Here is a 17,209-nt window from a genome sequence, read left to right as displayed (position 1 = left end):
CATGGCGGTTTCGACCCTGTAAAATTGCGCCTCCTGACGGGGCTGAGGATCAACCCCCTCACTGCGGGACCTAAGCATTCAGTCACTTCAAAAGACGGTTTTTCTCCTCGATCATCTGCTGGGTAGGTCCCTATCTTTCGTTAGGCCGAATAAAGTGACCTCTGAGGTCCCTATGTAGCTCGTACTTGGGCCGCGAGTGAAGGGCGGCGCACCCGCTTCTGAGGGAAAGCACGGTCCGCTCGGCACGCCGCCCCGAGCGAGACTGCCGTCGGGAACGCCGACAACTGGTTAAAAATGTCTGTGGGTCTGCCCGGGGGCGGTCCGGGACAGGCGGAGGAGGGGCTGATCCCCGCCGGTCCCGCCGCTCACACCGCCCCTCGCTCAACTCCCGGCGGCGGCGGTGGCTCCCATCGGCGGCGGCTCCCGGCGGCCGGCGGGACGGGGAGGGCGCCCGCGGGACAGGTAGGCACTGACCCGTCCCGTCCCGTCCCGGGTTCGGCAGCCTCGGGGAAGAAGCGGGGGAGAGGCGGCATCGCTCCCGGAGCGGGGTTTGCCCTCGGCAGAAGCATCCTCCGGGGAGCGGATGGGATGCGGGGCTGCCCGCGGTGCCTTTGCGCAGCGTCCAGGCGTGTTTGTCCCCGCGGCCGTGAGGGGGTGGCCGGGATGGTGGGGCGGGATGCGGGAGCGCTCCTGCGGTCCCGAGCCTGGACGAGTCCGTTCAGGGTCTCCTCAGAGGCTTTTATTTATTTAATTTTTCTCCCGCGAAGTGTCTGTTTTTAAAGGTTATCCTTCGTTTTCATGGAATGCTTTTGGCACTCCTAAATCAAGTGTACGCGCTGGAATAGAGGGATGCTTGTGTATAGATGTAAATTAGCGTGACCCGCACGTGAAAATGCACATCTGTTTAATACCTTGATTTCGTTCCAGCATATGTCCCTCGGCAGAAACTGCCTAGAGAAATTCTCAGTTGTGTGGTATCCTGCACAGATTTTCTTTTGGCGACAGTAGCAGTAGCGTAAACATTTCCTATTTTGTCTTTCAGCCAAGGAGTAGGTTCAATCTGGAAATGTAGGCACAAATCAATTAGGAAAAATACGCAGCTGCTTTTCCTCGAATAAGCTGTGAATGGACAGCTTTTAGTAATCTTATTAATTACTTAAACGTTGCTGCCAGTCATTGAGAACTGAAATGTAGTCAAAGTGAACATGCATTTCCTAGAATCGCGAACAGCTCTGAAGTTTTTCCAAAGTACCAGCTTCTCACTGTAGAGTGAGTTTAAAACCTCACTTGGAACGTGTCATTGGTATAGAAGATGCTTCATAGCTTATTTTATCAAGTTGGTAGCTGAGCTTTGGCAGCAGTGTTTTAGAAAGCTGATTAACATAATGACTCTGTATAGGAAAAATGTTTTTATCCAGCATCTTGGAAGAACAAAGGAAAAAAAACCTAAAAAGACAAGTCTGGAGAGCAGCATTTGTTTTCCAGCAGATAAGCTGCAGACCTTTGCTGAAAAGTCTTAGATTCTTTGATTGAGCAGCATGTCTGATGTGAGACTGAAACTGAAAGCTGGCTTCAGTTGCCTTGTCAACATCCCTAAATGGTATTTGTGCCCAACAGTACAATACTTGGAGGAAAGCATATGTAATTAGCTATGTCTGTTCTTCTTGAAGTGGAAGGAGTGGGGGTGCAAGTATCTGAGCCGGAGACAGAATTTAGCCAAATAACTATTTAGGCCAAATAATTATTGCTTGTTAGTTACTGATCCTGCAAATGAAATAGTATTGGCATATCTGGTTTTATTTCCCATCTCAAATCGGAAAATCCAGCTCCTCTGGGCAGGTATGCTCCAGGTTTTTAATAAGCTGGACAAACTGTAATTTAGGACCAAGTTTTTACTTGTTTGCCTGTGTAACTCATGCACATGTGCAGCATCAATATATGGCACCTTATGTAATAAACTTTATTTAAATTTTTTTACACAGCCAACCACGTGGCCTTGTCATACAATGGAATTTAAACGTGTGTTGCTCCCACAGTGGGTGAATCAGTGGCATCGTATTGGTATTGACAGTATGCTGTGGAGGTGCCATGGCTTTGTGCATGGTTCCTTGGTGTGTGGTTTAAAGTCTGGAGCGTTACAAGTCTCTGACAGAGCAGTTCACAGGACAGGCTATTAAATTTGTGTTCTTGCTCACTGATTATAGTCCATAACGGGAAAAAAAAAAAAATCTAAATTGCAGGCAGCTCAATGACCTGTGTGAAGTCAGCTGGCTGTGTCTACTTAATTTCCCTGGAAATAGAGTTCCCCTTTTCTGGTGTATCAGGTGGTAAAGCAGTCCAGAGGTGGCACAGCTCTCCATGCCTCACAGCTGGGCATGACAGGTTTCAGTCCCCACAGATGGAAACTCTGCTACCCTTGCATTAGGCAAAGATGACTTAGCCCTTTGTATATTAATTTCACCATATAGATGTCTACTTAAATAATGCCATAATTTTGAATATGACTGGTAGGGTGGGAGGGGGCGCCTGGAGGCCCTGTCCAGGGGTTACAGTGTTAAATGAACTGTTCTGAGGTGAGCAGAAGGATTTGACCAAGTGAACACTCTTTTGGTGACTTGCATAACCATGTTTTCCACAATCAGCTGTTCAGCTGTACGGGTACACCCACCCCCCCCTAAGGAAGCAAGTGCAGTTAACAAAAGCAATTAATTCATCTATGCAAAGAGCACAGGAACTGTGCATTACCATACTTAAGTTTGATTAACATCTAGCAGAGTTTGGAGTGGGCTTTTGACTGCAGCTGGTAAGGATCCCTTGAATTTATATTCAGATTACTTGGCAGGAGTTTTGCATGGTTTCCGTGTGTTGCTTTTTCTTATCTAGGCATTTTCATTTCTTGTTAGGGAAAGTAAGTGGCTTTTGAGGAAGGTAAAAACCAGATTCTTTGTATACGTGCCACAGTTTTAGTCTAACCAAAGGTGTGTTAGTTTAAAAAACCTGAAGTTATGTAGATAGTACTGAAAGATGGATGTGATTCTATTTTTTAAAATTTATTTTAATGGAACACAGTGTAGATGAGTAGTATTTCTTTAGGTATGGACAGAAATGGTGTAGTGAAAAAGTGACAAAGTTCTTACATCCTTACTCTTGTTAAGTGGTGTCTTCCTTGATGAATGATGCCAGTAGAATCAGATTTCAGTATGTAGCAGTTATGTTACTGACTCACTGCCAGGAATTTGATCCTTGATTTTTAATACTAACAGATTAGTTTGTCAGTAATTAGTACTGACTTCATATGCTCCAGTCAGCATAGCATAAACGTAGATACAAGTGCAGTATTTTTTCATCTGTGAGAAAAATCTGTGTCTTTATATTCCAAATGTTAGTTGTTTTTTTTTACTTGTGAAAAGAGTATGTATCATCTAAAGCCATCTGTCAGAAAACTAGGAGAAATATTCTGGGGTGGGATTTGCTTTACTGGAATAGCTTTATTGATTGTGTCAGCATTCATGTTAATTAACCCATTCAAACTGTCTGGTCTATAATTGATGTTTTGCCTGTGTAAGGATTTGTGGTTCATGCCTTTGGATGTACACATTAAGTTTATATTAAAATGTGGACAGCCATCTCTTCCAGTTTTATCAGTGTTTTGTATCTGATTGTCAGACAAATTAGCCTATAGTCAGCAGTGAGATACTGATTCTGAGCTCTTTTGATGTGCAAGACAATGAAAACATATAGCAGAAAACATAATTTTAACTTTGACTTGCTGTGTGACTTCAGGAAAGAAATTCCATTATTTTTCTGTTGCTGTAAAAGAACACCCTTCTCAACCTACCAGATCTTTTTCTGTTCAGCACATAGAGGTGCAAGTGTGTGCAAAATATTTTTTTTCAAAGAAATGCAAAGACTTCATATTAGTGTGTCATTTTAGACTTAGGATCACTGGCACAAAGAGCTGCAGCTTGTATGGCTCCAGTGTCCACCATTGCAGCCACAGGAGATGTACAACAGCACAAGAACAATAGCAAAAAATTGTCTTGCCTTTTATAATATACACCCCAAGACAGGCAAGAGGAGGTAAGGAGAGACAATGAAATAATGAAGACAGGTGTCAAGCTAAAGTCATGTTGTTTTTCACCAAAAGTCAGTGGAAATTCATGCATTTAAAGAAATTAAACATAGCCCTTTTTAGATAAGAGTCTTCAAATAGGAGACAGTGAAGAACTATTTCTCTGTAATGCCAGTATATTGCCAATGATGGCTGGAACCAAGACCTCACCAAACAAAGGGCCAACATCTTCTAAAGTACTGGGAATGCTGGGTGTGGGAAGAGAGCATGAAAGGCAAGGGGCATCTCAGAGAAGTCATGACCTTAGGATGATGCAGAGGGTGAATTTGTCTCTGGACAAGAGGAGACCATCAGGAGTTTGTGGTCTGGGTAGAATTGTCCAGGCAAGAGTGAGGGTGGCCCTGATCCTCTGGGACAGTGCTCATCTGCAAGGGTCTGCTCAAAGCAGCAGTGGAGGGTGTAGAGAAGGAGGAAGGCTGGCTCAGGCTGCTTAATAAAGAAAAATGATCCAGAGGAGGGTAATACGTGTTCAGGACACCTGGCACGTTTTTAAGCAGTACCAGGGTGGAACACCAAACCAGGGCTCAGAAGTTACATTGCTTTGATGGGCTGCAAAGGAAAGAAGAATGAACTGGATGGAAGATAGTACATGAGCTGGTAGTTTGCTGTTCCATGCACAACTCCATTTGTTTTTGGAAAGAAGCCACTACTTCCCAAAGTCGTTTGTGGTCTGGGTAGAATTGTCCAGGCAAGAGTGAGGGTGGCCCTGATCCTCTGGGGCAGTGCTCATCTGCAAGGGTCTGCTAAAAGCAGCAGTGGAGGGTATAGAGAAGGAGAAAGGCTGGCTCAGGCTGCTCAATAAAGAAAAATGATCCAGAGGAGGGTAATACGTGTTCAGGACACCTGGCACGTTTTTAAGCAGTACCAGGGTGGAACACCAAACCAGGGCTCAGAAGTTACATTGCTTTGATGGGCTGCAAAGGAAAGAAGAATGAACTGGATGGAAGATAGTACATGAGCTGGTAGTTTGCTGTTCCATGCACAACTCCATTTATTTTTGGAAAGAAGCCACTGCTCCCCAAAGTTTTCTGCACATCACAGGCATTATGTCATGAATTCTTCCCAGGCAGTGCCTGTTTTTTCAGGAGTAGGTCCTGTAAGTCCTCTTCAGAGTGAGTAGTGCTGTATTTCAAGAGTAGTACAAGACAAAAGTTTCCAGTACAAAATTATTCAAGAGACAGTATGGGCAGGAGGATGTTTTTCTTAATATGGTTTGGTCTCAGCCCTGTGAGACTACTTTTCATTAGTGAAAACAGACATCCGTACAGGGTTTCAATGAGTTCAGCATGTTTAAAGCAACTTTTGAAGTCTCTCCTATACAGAAGTCTTCTCTATCTATTTTTCAGATTTTTTTTGGCAGGGGGAAGGGTTGGGTGTTCTTGGTGAATTTAAAAGATTTACAGCACAAGTAGTAAAATAACACTGTCACCTGGCAAGTTATGTGTCTTTGTCCTGTGGAAATGTTTTGATTTTATCTTGCAGACAAATATTCAAGGTGGAGATAGCTTAGACTTGTGGGGTTTTTTTCCCCATACCCCACTTTTATTTGGAGCACAATTCTCTGCTGTCATAGGGCTTAGGAAAAGTGATTCAAAGTGATGTAAATAAATGATGGCTATGTTTCATTACTTGCCCCCACTCTTCATGTGGCCCATAGAGAAACTTCATAATCGGTTGATTTGGATGAGAGCTTTTGAATCCTGACTTTTAAAGTTTCAGCGTTGCTGGGCTGATGAACTAAAGAGCAGCAAAAGAGTTTCGATCGCAGGGCTCTGCCAAAAGGAGCCCCCAAAGTGAGTGTTTTGTGTGAAAGCATGCCTTGCAGTTTGAGCCCAGAGTGACAATGATTGTAACACAATGCTGCTCATGTGACAGTGAGACAAAGAGGCCATTATGCACGGCTGGATGGCATCAGATCCTCCAAAAGCCAATAGTCAGACCAAGCTTGATCACCCTGAGAATGTGAACACACGGGAAACACTTGCGTGTTAAAAAAAAATAAAATAAAAAGACATGTGTGTTTGTGTGTGTGCACGCCAAGGCCTGGTTGAGTTTTAAGTACAAAATGGCATAATTGGTTTATTTGTTTTTTTTTGGAAGCTGCTGTCAGTAATCAGCAAAAAACATGTAGCATGGCATTGAGAGCAGACATAGTGGGAAGAAGATGGAGTATGCCAACAGGCCAAGTGGATCTTCCACTTCCTTTGGTTCTTTCCTCCATTGCTTCCTTCTGTGTGCTTTTGAGCATGTGTGGTTGAGTTTTCGTTTCCTCTGAAGTGTTTACAAAATGTTGGACCACTTTGGTCTGTCAATGCACACATCTCACGACCACTGGAACTTAAGCACAAATAATGGCTATGTGTGTTTGTGGGAAGCATCTGTTTGGTGTCTTATAAACCCTCTTCAAAGGGTTCAAGAGCACTTGATACATAAAGAAATGACCCTGATGAGTTGTGAGCTGTGGCAGTCTTGGTCCCAAAGGCAGCAGGGCTGGAAATCTACTGAGTAAATAGGATACAGCAGCTGGAGTGGCGGGCTCTTCAATTAGAAGGGTATTTGTTTAAAAACAACTGGTTTGCCTTTGTAACCTTGAGGGCTGGATTGATTTCTCCAGCACATGGGAGGTGGCATCTGATGATGGCCAGAGTTACTGGTGATCACACCCTGCAAAGAGATTTGGCCTTATTCCCTGACTACTGCTGTATGTCACTTTTTAGTGTTTTCCTACCAAACGAAAAATTTCACAATCTGCACAGGCTGCCTGAATCCATCACTGTCACCACCAAAAATCAGAGGCTGTCTCTTTCATATCCTCTTCTTGCCTGTGAAAACCCCGCTTAACTCTCTGGTCTCCTTCCCTCCCAACTTCCTCCTGCTTAGGCAGTGAAAGTATGAAAGCAGAATGACGATTTGGGCCCCTTTTTCCAGAGCTGTGTGTGGGCTCTTCCGGATCTGGGGGAGCCCCCTCGGGACGGGGCACTGGACAGGATATTTACCAGCAGCTCCCCCGTTTCACTCGTGGCTCTGCTCACTCCGTGATGGAGCTTTCCTGCCTTTTTAATCCGCGCCACATGCGGCTGACCCCAGCAAACCCTGTGGGAAGACAGAAGCCCTGTTGTGTGTTTGTAGAGCAGTTGCTCAGAAGCTGATGTACAGCTGTGGCTGGGCTTGTTTGGAAGTGAAGAGTAACTTGATCTTTTAATCTTTTCTTTTTTTTTCCTTCGTCTTCTTTTTTTCCCCCCCTCTCCCCAGACTGATACTGCAGATAACAACTGTTTCTGAAGGGTACCTGCCAGTGAGATTGAAATGTGTGTTTTAAATTGAGGGGTAGGGTTCATGAAGATTTTATCAGTCTGCAAAGAATGTAATTTCTGTTTGTTTGGGTTTTTTTAAATAAATTAATTTTAGCTAGTTTAATTTCTTTTAAAATAAAAGGCGTAGCTGTACAGAGGCTGAGAGTTCAGTTTTCTTACTTGCATTGAGTAAACCAGGAGTGGCTCAAGTGAGATCAGAGTTACTGAGGTGAAGTTCATGAAGCCAGACCCCCTGTTTATGGATTTTAGGATCTGGGGAGACACACACATCTGTGTCATCCAAATATACAGAAGCTGCCTCCACCAAAGCCGGAACAACTGGCCTCTTTTAATAGATAATTAAATTTTCTTTTAGAAAAAAGCGGAACTGCCAGCACTGCGATGGACTCTGCTGAGAGTGTATACGGTGCTCTTTGTGCTTTGGGGTTGGTTTGGATTAAAGGCACTACACTTTTCAGATTCTGCTATGCAAGTATGTCACAGGCCTCCATCACTTTAAAAGAGAAGATGGTCCTGGGGAAAAAAAAAAAATCAATACTTCCAGGGAACTTGTTTAAATTCTGAGCCCACAAAAGACTGAGTTTTTAATTACTGAATAAAAAGATGGGGTAAGTAGTTGTTGAAAGAGTAAAACAAAAACACAACAAGAGAGAAGCTTCCTTGTTCTAAGTATCTCCACTGCTTGTCAGTAGATTTTTCCATCTCCATAACCCATTTCAGAGACCTGTGAGACTTAATCTCATCTCTGGAACAATATTGTTCTTCTGCAACTTTAATGCACTTTTTAGAAATGCTCCATTCTTTCTTGCTGAACACTAGTTCATGCCAATTTGCATTATGTATGAATAATGACAGCCAGGATATGCATTCATGGTAAGTGAACCTCAAAGGATGCAGTGGTTTGGGGTTCTGGTCTGCACCACTAATATGCAGGAGATTTTTTTTGTGCTTTTGCAGATTGCCAGACTTTCTGTGTATATTTTGACAGTGTATCAACTTCAGAAAAAATATTTTTGTGTGGCTCATTTGCTGAAGTAGTGCAGTAGGGATGCAGAGAGGAAATGCCCTTTCTCATCTAGCAGTGAGACAAGTTGTGAAGAAAGCCTGAGGTAGCTGCTGCTGCCTCTTGGTCTGCACAAGGGTTTTATTTTTTTAATTAAGTAGAAATCCATTGCAGTCACTCCAAAGATGTCTTGTGCCAGTGAGTAATGCTTATGGAGCCTGCCTTCTAGATACACACTTTAAACTTTTATCTTCTTCTCTTGTGGGAGTCTCTCAATAGACTTTTGAAAGTTACCCTGCTTTCTCTTGTACCCTGCCTATCTTCAGGGAAATAGCAAAGCTTTAGTACACTGATGTTTTCTCTTAGGCATATGTGTGTGTTTTTTTCTTCATGGCTGTTTCCAACAAGAACACCAGTGGGAAAAACAAGCAAATAACCATACTGACAAGAGGGCATTATTGGCCTCTTCAGAGGTGACCCAAACCTGTAAAAAAAAAAAAAAAAAACTCTCTCAGTCATGACATTAAGTGTGGTGGTTCCTTTGTAAATGTTCGGGACCCAGAAGTCTGTATTTTATGATTTGCTACACCCAGTTAGTACCATAAGCACGATGCTCATGTCATTGCCATCATGGCAGGATATCAAACTGGAGGCATGGATCCCGGGCGTGGGTTGGAAATGGAGACTAGCAGACCTAAATTCTGTTTTCAGAATTCTGCTGTTGACTTGTTTTGTGAAACAGGATTAAACACTTAGACAGACTGGAGCCAAATACTTTCCATGTACAGTGTGGTTATTAAGAGTAGCCTCAAGAATGAAAGGCCTTGCAGTGTTAGAAGAAGCGTTGTGGATCTTGTAGGGAATTATGTCAATTAAAATACTGTATGCGAGATTATATAATAATGTGTATCTAAAATAAATGTGCTTAAGTGAGTGATATCTTTTGCTGTATTCACTAGGTTGAGGGAAAATAGATATTTGCTAAAGAAAAGAGATCTCAAAGTGAAGTGGTATGTGGAGACTTTCTGGACCCTCATGTAGCCTGGAGCAGCCTTGAACTCCTGACAGCGCAACAAAAACCTTCAAGCAGTGACAAAGAGCATCTGCCCTGGCTTGTCTCACCCATTGGGGCAGACTCCTTCCAAAAAACAGTCACCTGCTCTCCTGGAGGGGGAAAATCAGAGTGTCCCAATCTGCCCTCCAGAGAGAAAAGAGATTTATACATGGATTAGTTCAGTGGGCAGCTGACAGATTGGGTCAGGCCGAGTGCCCATCGCTTGCCCAGCCCATGGTGGGCAGCTTTGCTGCAGCTGCATCCTTCTGCCTTTCAGCAGTGGGTGCAATGGGTATTGGTGTAGTTTTTGTTGCTCTTCCACACCTACTTTTACCTTTCTTTGCACTCTCTGGAGCGGCAGAGAAAATTGGTAAGGAAGGTCAAATAATCCCTTGCTCCTTACTGGATGAAGTGGGTGAAGAGTTGTTTTCAGCAATACTGCAGCTGGCCTGTCTGTCTTCATGCTTACAATAGCAACATGCATTTCTGTGCTCTTGGTAGAAAGCCTGTGTGAAATTGGAAAAAAGAAGTTAGCTGAGGAAGAAAGTGCCATTTTGCTATGTCAGGACAATAGATGATAAGAGTTTGGGTTCTAGAGCCAAAAGAAAATCAGCTGGTCATCAAATCAGTTATTGGCCAGCTCAGGATAGCTGGGATTTTCACCAGGTGTCATGATCTTTGGATTTCAGAGAAAGGCAGTTCCTGAGCTCAGGTTTCATCCTGTTTCCATGCAGATCAGAGGAGAGTGTCCATTCTGTGTTTGCTCTTCCTTGGAGCTCCCTCACTGATTGTCCAGTCCCTCTGCAAATGCTGTGCTGTTTGTCACTGTCCTCTCAGCCCTGTACTCATCTGCTGGCAAAATAAGGCAGAAGATGCACCACTGAATGTGAAATTTCATGTGGTGCAATTTCCAAATTTTGGGTTGTTCCCATCCATTAATGAGAGATAACACATTCACACATTCAGGTAATCACTGCTCTTCCTTCTGAATATAGGGATTGCTTTTAATTTATCTTTAAGAAAGGGAAAAAAAAAGAAAAAAGGAGGCACAATTTGCAATCCTTACTTTAACTTTTAATGAATGACTGAACCAAATCCAACGTTCCTGTAGTTTTAACTGAGAGGCAGCAGAAGCTGTAACAGAGATGCTGCTAGTGCCAGTTGGGCTATAAGTTGTAAGTCTACTTTACAAAGTTTGCCTGTTTTCTGGCACAGTCTCTGACACATACACTCCAGTCAATCAAAGTAAAGTGCCTAATAACAGATGTGGCAATTAAGCTGAAGAATTCTGTCTCTCTCGTTTAATTTTTATTACAGAGAATAACAGAGTACCTCATTAAACCCAGCATCATAGAGTTGGGGTTTTTTTTAATTTGGCATACAAATGTCTGCAAAAATTAGATCTCTGAATAGGGTGCCTTTTTATGAAAGGTGCTTTGTCAGACAATGATATGAACATTTTTGTATGACAATTATGTGGTTGTGCTACTGCTGTCCTTTTGCACACTGCAGAGGTACAGCCTTAAGAAGTCAACATGTGTCCTGAAGGATAATATTTTGTGGGATTTAGGGCCTTGTGTTCAAGTTTGTAAAAAATAGGTCTTGATTTTTCTGGGTTCAAATTACACTGCCCTCAACTGAAATCAGCAGCAGGCACTTAAAAGGATTTCAGATAATCTGTACAACAGGTAAATTAACATATTAAAGTAAGAGAAATTTTCTTGATGAACAGTATTAATTGCAACCTAAAAAAGTTGTCTTCTGATTGTTGGAGCTTCTAAGGCATTTGCCATCATTAGTTTCTTCTGCTGATGTATTGGGCACTTTTTTTAAAAAGGCCTCTGATTCATCACTAGACAAAGTTAATTAAAGAATTTAATGAATTGAGGTGCTCTAAAATATATGTTTAGAGAAGACTGATATGGATATAAATCAGAACAGGAAGCTTTGATATGAAATTACTCTTCTAGTATAAAAGGCATAAAATTACAAAGTTCTTTACGTGATCGTTCTTAGAAAGAATCTGCTTTTTTTACTGCCTGCCACAGGTGTTGTTAGCAGTTTTATTTCTTGGAGGTTTTATTTATTCACTGAAGCACAGCATCTTGTCCTACACTGGTACTCTAGGGGTGTATTGAAGCAGTTTGTGCCTGTGCACATTCACCTGCATGTTTGTACATCCTCAGTGTGCGGAAAACTTGTAGACACCACTGGCACCTGGCAAAGCTGAATTTCTCCCCAGGAATTATTTTTTCTTCTGCTGGCAGATAGGGAGTATTAGGGTACTTAGTACTAGTACTGAGTATTAGAATTACACAACTGCAAACCTGGTTTTAAATTTGTATTAATGTTTACAGGAGGATGTAATGTGTTTAAGACAGTTTACCATGAAAACCACATATTTTGCATGCTGCTCACTCTATAGGCCTCTTGAGGTTGTGTTGTAATCCCTGTGGAAGTTCTTCAAGGCAGAAGTTCTTCAAGACTTAAGATAGGATTTATCCCTTTAATTGTGGATTTGTTAAAAAACTAGAATTAACCAGTCACTTTTGGTTTTGAATTACGTTCTTCCATTTTCCCCTTCAAGTGCAGGAGTACTACATCCACTCCAACCTCTGCAAATCACCAAAATAAAAGATGTAACTGAGTGAGTGAACTGTCAGAGGAAATACTTTTGCATTCCCCCATCTTCAGCTAAAATGTTTTGAATTTTCTTTGTAGAGTGGTGGTGGTGTGTGAGGTTTTGTGCAGTGAATCACAGATGCTTTGATTGCTGGAGGTGGAAAAACTGATCTGTAATGCATTGAAATGTTTTAGAAGCTGTTAAGGGAAAGTGGCATCAGGATTAATTAGTTTTGGGTTTTTAAACAGATCATTTGAAACGTGAAGTTTTTAAGCTGTGATAAAGATTTACAGAAGTGTAATGCTTGGTGTAAATCATGAAAACAGGAGCTAGCTGGAAAGACAACTTTATTTTCTGCTGGGTGTTACATGCGAAATGGCATTTCACTAGATGATTTACAAGGACAAAGGTACTGAAGCAGAGTTGCCAGCAAATTTTTTTCACGAACTATACCATCTTGTTAGCAGCTAGAAGTTGTAAACAAACGCAGGAGTTCATATGTCTGATTTCCATAATGAAAGGGTCCAGTGAAAGGCTGTGACAAGTGCAGGGGGCTGCAGACTGAAGAATTTCGCCAGTGATAACAGAGGCTGTGTCTAGGAAAGGGAAGAATCTAATGCATGGTGAAAATGTGTGTGGAAAAAGAGAACATGCATGTGGTGGGGGAGGGAAGGAAACAGAGGCTGTCTTTGAAGAGGGCTGAAAAGCAGAAGACTTTTAAAGAAGGTGAGCCCATTTGAAATTGATCCTAAATTGTATAGGAAGCTAAAGTAATTATCTGAGTCCTTTGACTGTGCTCTTTTATATCCTGGCAGTAAACTGGAAGTGACACGGTGTCTGGGAGGGTGGTAATAGGAAAAGAGGGGTCACAGAAACTTTGTTCAAGAGAGGGTAAAACCATGAATGATAATTTCCACAGCGGTGGAACCAGGGCATTGGTCTATTTAGGCAACCACAGGATTGTCCCAGGCAACTTGTCAGCAACCACAAAGTTTTCACAGTTACATCCACGAGTCCAATGTCCTTTTTTTATGATTTGCATTAGGGAAAAAAAAAAAAAAGTCAGAAATCTATCTGTATGGCTCAGGGACTATGACAAAAGTTTGATACAGATGTCTTTGTCATGTAACTCTTGTAATAAGGCTTTTATACATGCTAATTTCAGAAATAATCCTCCTTAAACACATGCATTTAGACATTTTTACTTAATCCTATAGTCTTCTAGCCCTGTACTATTAAAATAGACTTGGGGTTAAAATAAAGAGATGTTTCAGTATGGAATACATTATTTGAAAAAATATTTTTAAATATATTAATTAAAAAAAAAGAAAGGGGGGGGACGGAGGGGGATGTGATTTTTGTCTCAAGCCTATACTGTATAGACTCTATTTAAATTATGTTATCTGCCTTTTCTGCTAAGAACTAACTGTTGTCTTCCACCATCCACCCTAGGAAAGATGCCTAGAGAGGTGCCCTCTGTGTATGGACCTGACATAGTTTTTTATTTCACCTGAAATGTCTTGTGGCAAACAAGCAAACCAGGATTTATGTTCAAGGTGCTGTTTCATCTTCTCAAAGTGTGTTTTTCAGAAACTTTGGTTTGGATTCTACACAGTTTTAACTGTCTTTATTTGGAAAATTTTCTTTTGGGTGGGCAAAAAAAAGGCAGCATATTTAGTCAAAAGATTTTTGTTAACAGCTCATCCTGCTGGGTCCCCATGGAAATAATCTTTAAACATTCAATACCGTGGGCTATAGGTAACATTAACGGTTCAACACCTATACTTGTTATCTGCCTGAAAAAAAAGGAAATACTTTCAAGTGAAAGGCCCCTAATTTATCAGACAATGACAGCTACAGTGAAGTGACCCCATGGTTGTGATGTTTGGCAGCCTTCCTCTGAGGAATAATAATGAGTCCATCTGCAGAGTATCTGGCACGCTGGCATTTGTCTTTACCATGCCTCCTTGCCTTGTGCAGACTTGACTTGCACTGAACTGTCTTTTCCTGCCCTTTTAATGCTAATTTGAGGGAGAAGAGGACTGATAAGTGGATATATGGTCCCTGCCAGCTTAGCAGCTTCAGAAACTCTCAGTGAATGGCAGTGAGTGAAGTCAGCGGGCCAAAGACAATCTTGCTTTTCAAGAGGACAGTTCCTAGAGGAAACTCTCACGATCTTTTGCAGTAAGAACGGGTCTTGTGAAAGATACAGCTGAGTGTTCTGCAGGGAAGGACAGAGTCCTTGAGGACCTGGTTGCAGTATTCCCGTGCTTTTGGGTCGGTGCTGCAGCATGATCCATGCTATCCAGCCACCCGCTGCATCTGGAAACGTGTGGCATTACTAGTGCAAATCCACATATTTGCTGGGTGGTGAAGTTTCCTGTTTCCTCCCATGTTTGCAGTTACCTTATTTCATTCCGTGTTTGTAATTACGATACAAGAGGTTGTTTGATGCTTACAAAACAATGTGCAGTGTGACAGCTCCCAACCTCTCCAGGTTTCCACCAGAAAAGATTTAAGTAGGAAAAAAAAAAATAAGTTTAACTCCAAAATCTGCTCCAGTTTACTGTTTTAATATAGTTTGAAGACTGCTCTCTGTCATTTAAGATCAGCTCATGTATTATTGCATATATATTTAGTAGGAATGGTAGAGAGATACATTCTGTGAAATTATAGCATTATCATGAAATAAAGGACAGTGATGCTGTAGCTTTCAAAACTGGTAATTCCATCACTTAGGGACAAATAAAGCCTGGTCTCTGCCAGACTTTATCACTGGATTCTCTGGAACTCTGCAATTCAGGACTTCTTTCCCTCTCTTGCTTCCAGTTTAAGTGACCAATAAATTTACAAGTTATTGGGCATGAGGCCAGAACACACAGACAAACGCTGGTATTACAAAAACCTCATTTTCTTAGAAGCCTCTGATAATTAAAGAGAGACTGAAAAATAAAAATGATCTCATCTACTAACCAAAGAAAAATGGTCATTGATTACTGATTTATTTTTCTTAGCAATGTAACTTGAAAAAAGTAACAGCATATCTGTCTCCATCAAGGAGATTTGTTCCAGCTCACTCAGCCTTTGATTTGGTTATTCTTCAGACACCAGTCTAAATGAGTTGTTTTTCCCACATCCATGCTTAGCCCATCTTCAACACGTTTGGACTCTCCAAATGCATCAGTCTGTTTCACAGTGAGGTTTGAAAGTACAGCAGCCCAGGTGAAAAGGGTCAGATCTGATTAAGCTGCATCAGGAAGGGCTCTTGTCATCTCTGACCATGAAGGGTGTGAAAGTTTAGGGCCCTTCAGTTTAGGGCACTATTGGGTTATCCTTTAGCAAGCTCTTGTGCTGGCTGACAATCAGTGCTGCCTTTGGAGTGATACGTTTTGAGAATTTGGGAAAACACCAGTCAGTTTCCATTTGCTGTGACTGTACATCTTCAGCCAGCCCGGGGTCTGTGTGATAATGCTCCTAATTCAGGTAATTTTGTATTTGCTTTATGAGTGAGATTTCATGTGACAAGGTGTCAAGCTGATTTACTGATTTCCAAAGGGAAAATGCCTTCTGCTCTTCATCCATTAATTCTCTAATGTAATCGATAAAAGCAATCAGTTGTGGATTTATTTTTTTTCACGGAAGCTAACATGGGATTAATCATCATTGACAAGATTAGGTCAGATTCAAATTTTGCTCTGCCTGACATCAGTTGTGAGAGAGATGTTTTTATAACAAATTGTGTCCCTGGTAGAGGAACTGAGCCTCAGGAGTGAAGAGTGTTATGAGAAATACTCTGTAGGAAGTGAAAGACCAAACAATTCTTCACCCAAAAAGGGTTAGAAAAGCTCTTTTATCTCATGTGGAGCTGTAGTTTCCAGTTGCAGTCACCAAGTCTGTGTGGGGTGCTCTGGAGAGGGTGAGGGCAAGGACACCTGCAAGGGGCTCTGCACAGATGACTCTGTGGTTTACAATTCAGTCTGAAATTTGAAGAAAACTCTGACGGACATAGAGAAGATTATTTTTGAATTAGCACTTTCTGTACATGCAGATTGATGCCATGTCAGTGCAGTTATGGGTTTGCAGCTCAGAAAACATTTTGATGTCCCTGTGCCCTATCACTGCAGAAAGGCAGGACGGGGTGCTGTAAAACCTTTGAGATGCCACTACAGAGTACAAAAGGTTCTCACTGCTCTGGAGTTTGTCTTCTAACTAAATGGCCTGTTCCTGCTGCATTTTTCATGTTTCAATGGTAAAAATGCTTTTGCAACAGTAATGGGAAAGCTGCATCAGCATTTCCCTTGGTCTTGGGTCCATTATGTCATGTTAGCAACTGTGTCGTTCTATTCTCTGTTGCTCATGCACTTCTAATCCTGGTTAATTCTCTGGCAGCACTTGATTTTGCTGACCAAAAAATGTTTGTTTGCAGCCTTGAGCAACCTTCACTTCTTTTACAGTGTCCGTCATACCTTCCCCTGCCCTGCACCCAGCTCCACCTGTATTTATTTGCCTTTTATTACAATAAATCTGAGGGAGAGCTGTGCACCCTCATCTTTGCCTGTGGCTCTGCTCTGGCTGGGTGGAGAGATTAATTTGTAAGCATGTTGTAATTTTCACCTCATAAAGGAAAAGCTTTTTTTTGCCTCTTTTCTTTAGTTATCTGTGCTTTCTCTGGTTTTGATCCTGAGCTCTCCATGATCAAAAAAGAAACCCAAACCAAATAAAAACTGTCAACACAGTTACTAGTGGCAGAGAAAGTGCCTAAAAATCTCAGATATTGAGTGTTAATGGTTAGCTGTCTGTGTTTACATAGTGCATATACAGGATTTTTCATCAGCTTACTAGTGAGATAAATGCAGTTTGTGTAGTTGGTCAAGTTTAAATGTATTTTAGGGGAGTACCTGTAATTTATGGGAGTATATTTTGTACACTTTTTACACCATTTCAAAATAAGGTTGTTAATTACAATAGACCTTGGGGTGATTGGGTGTATTTTTTAAAATTACTGTTATTGATTATCTGATTTTTATAAAATAAATATGTAATTACTTTAATTTCCTTAATTAGCTTACAGAGATTAAGATAG

General features: G+C 41.7%; 1 protein-coding gene across 2 annotated transcripts in view; it reads left to right on the top strand.

The window, feature by feature from the left end:
• The first annotated feature begins 371 nt into the window (after window positions 1-371).
• Window positions 372-17,209, top strand: part of MEGF10 (multiple EGF like domains 10) — an 86,371-nt gene continuing 69,533 nt past the window's right edge. For both annotated transcript variants that reach the window (XM_039710253.1, XM_039710252.1), the window contains exon 1: window positions 372-462. The gene's annotated coding sequence lies outside the window, so the exon portion shown is untranslated. The remainder of the gene's footprint in view (window positions 463-17,209) is intronic.

This window comes from Passer montanus, unplaced genomic scaffold (assembly GCF_014805655.1).
Source record: "Passer montanus isolate IOZ18808 unplaced genomic scaffold, ASM1480565v1 scaffold228, whole genome shotgun sequence".
Lineage (NCBI taxonomy): Eukaryota > Metazoa > Chordata > Aves > Passeriformes > Passeridae > Passer > Passer montanus.
The sequence above is the reverse complement of the archived record's forward strand: the minus strand, read 5'-3'. Positions and strand labels throughout refer to the sequence as shown.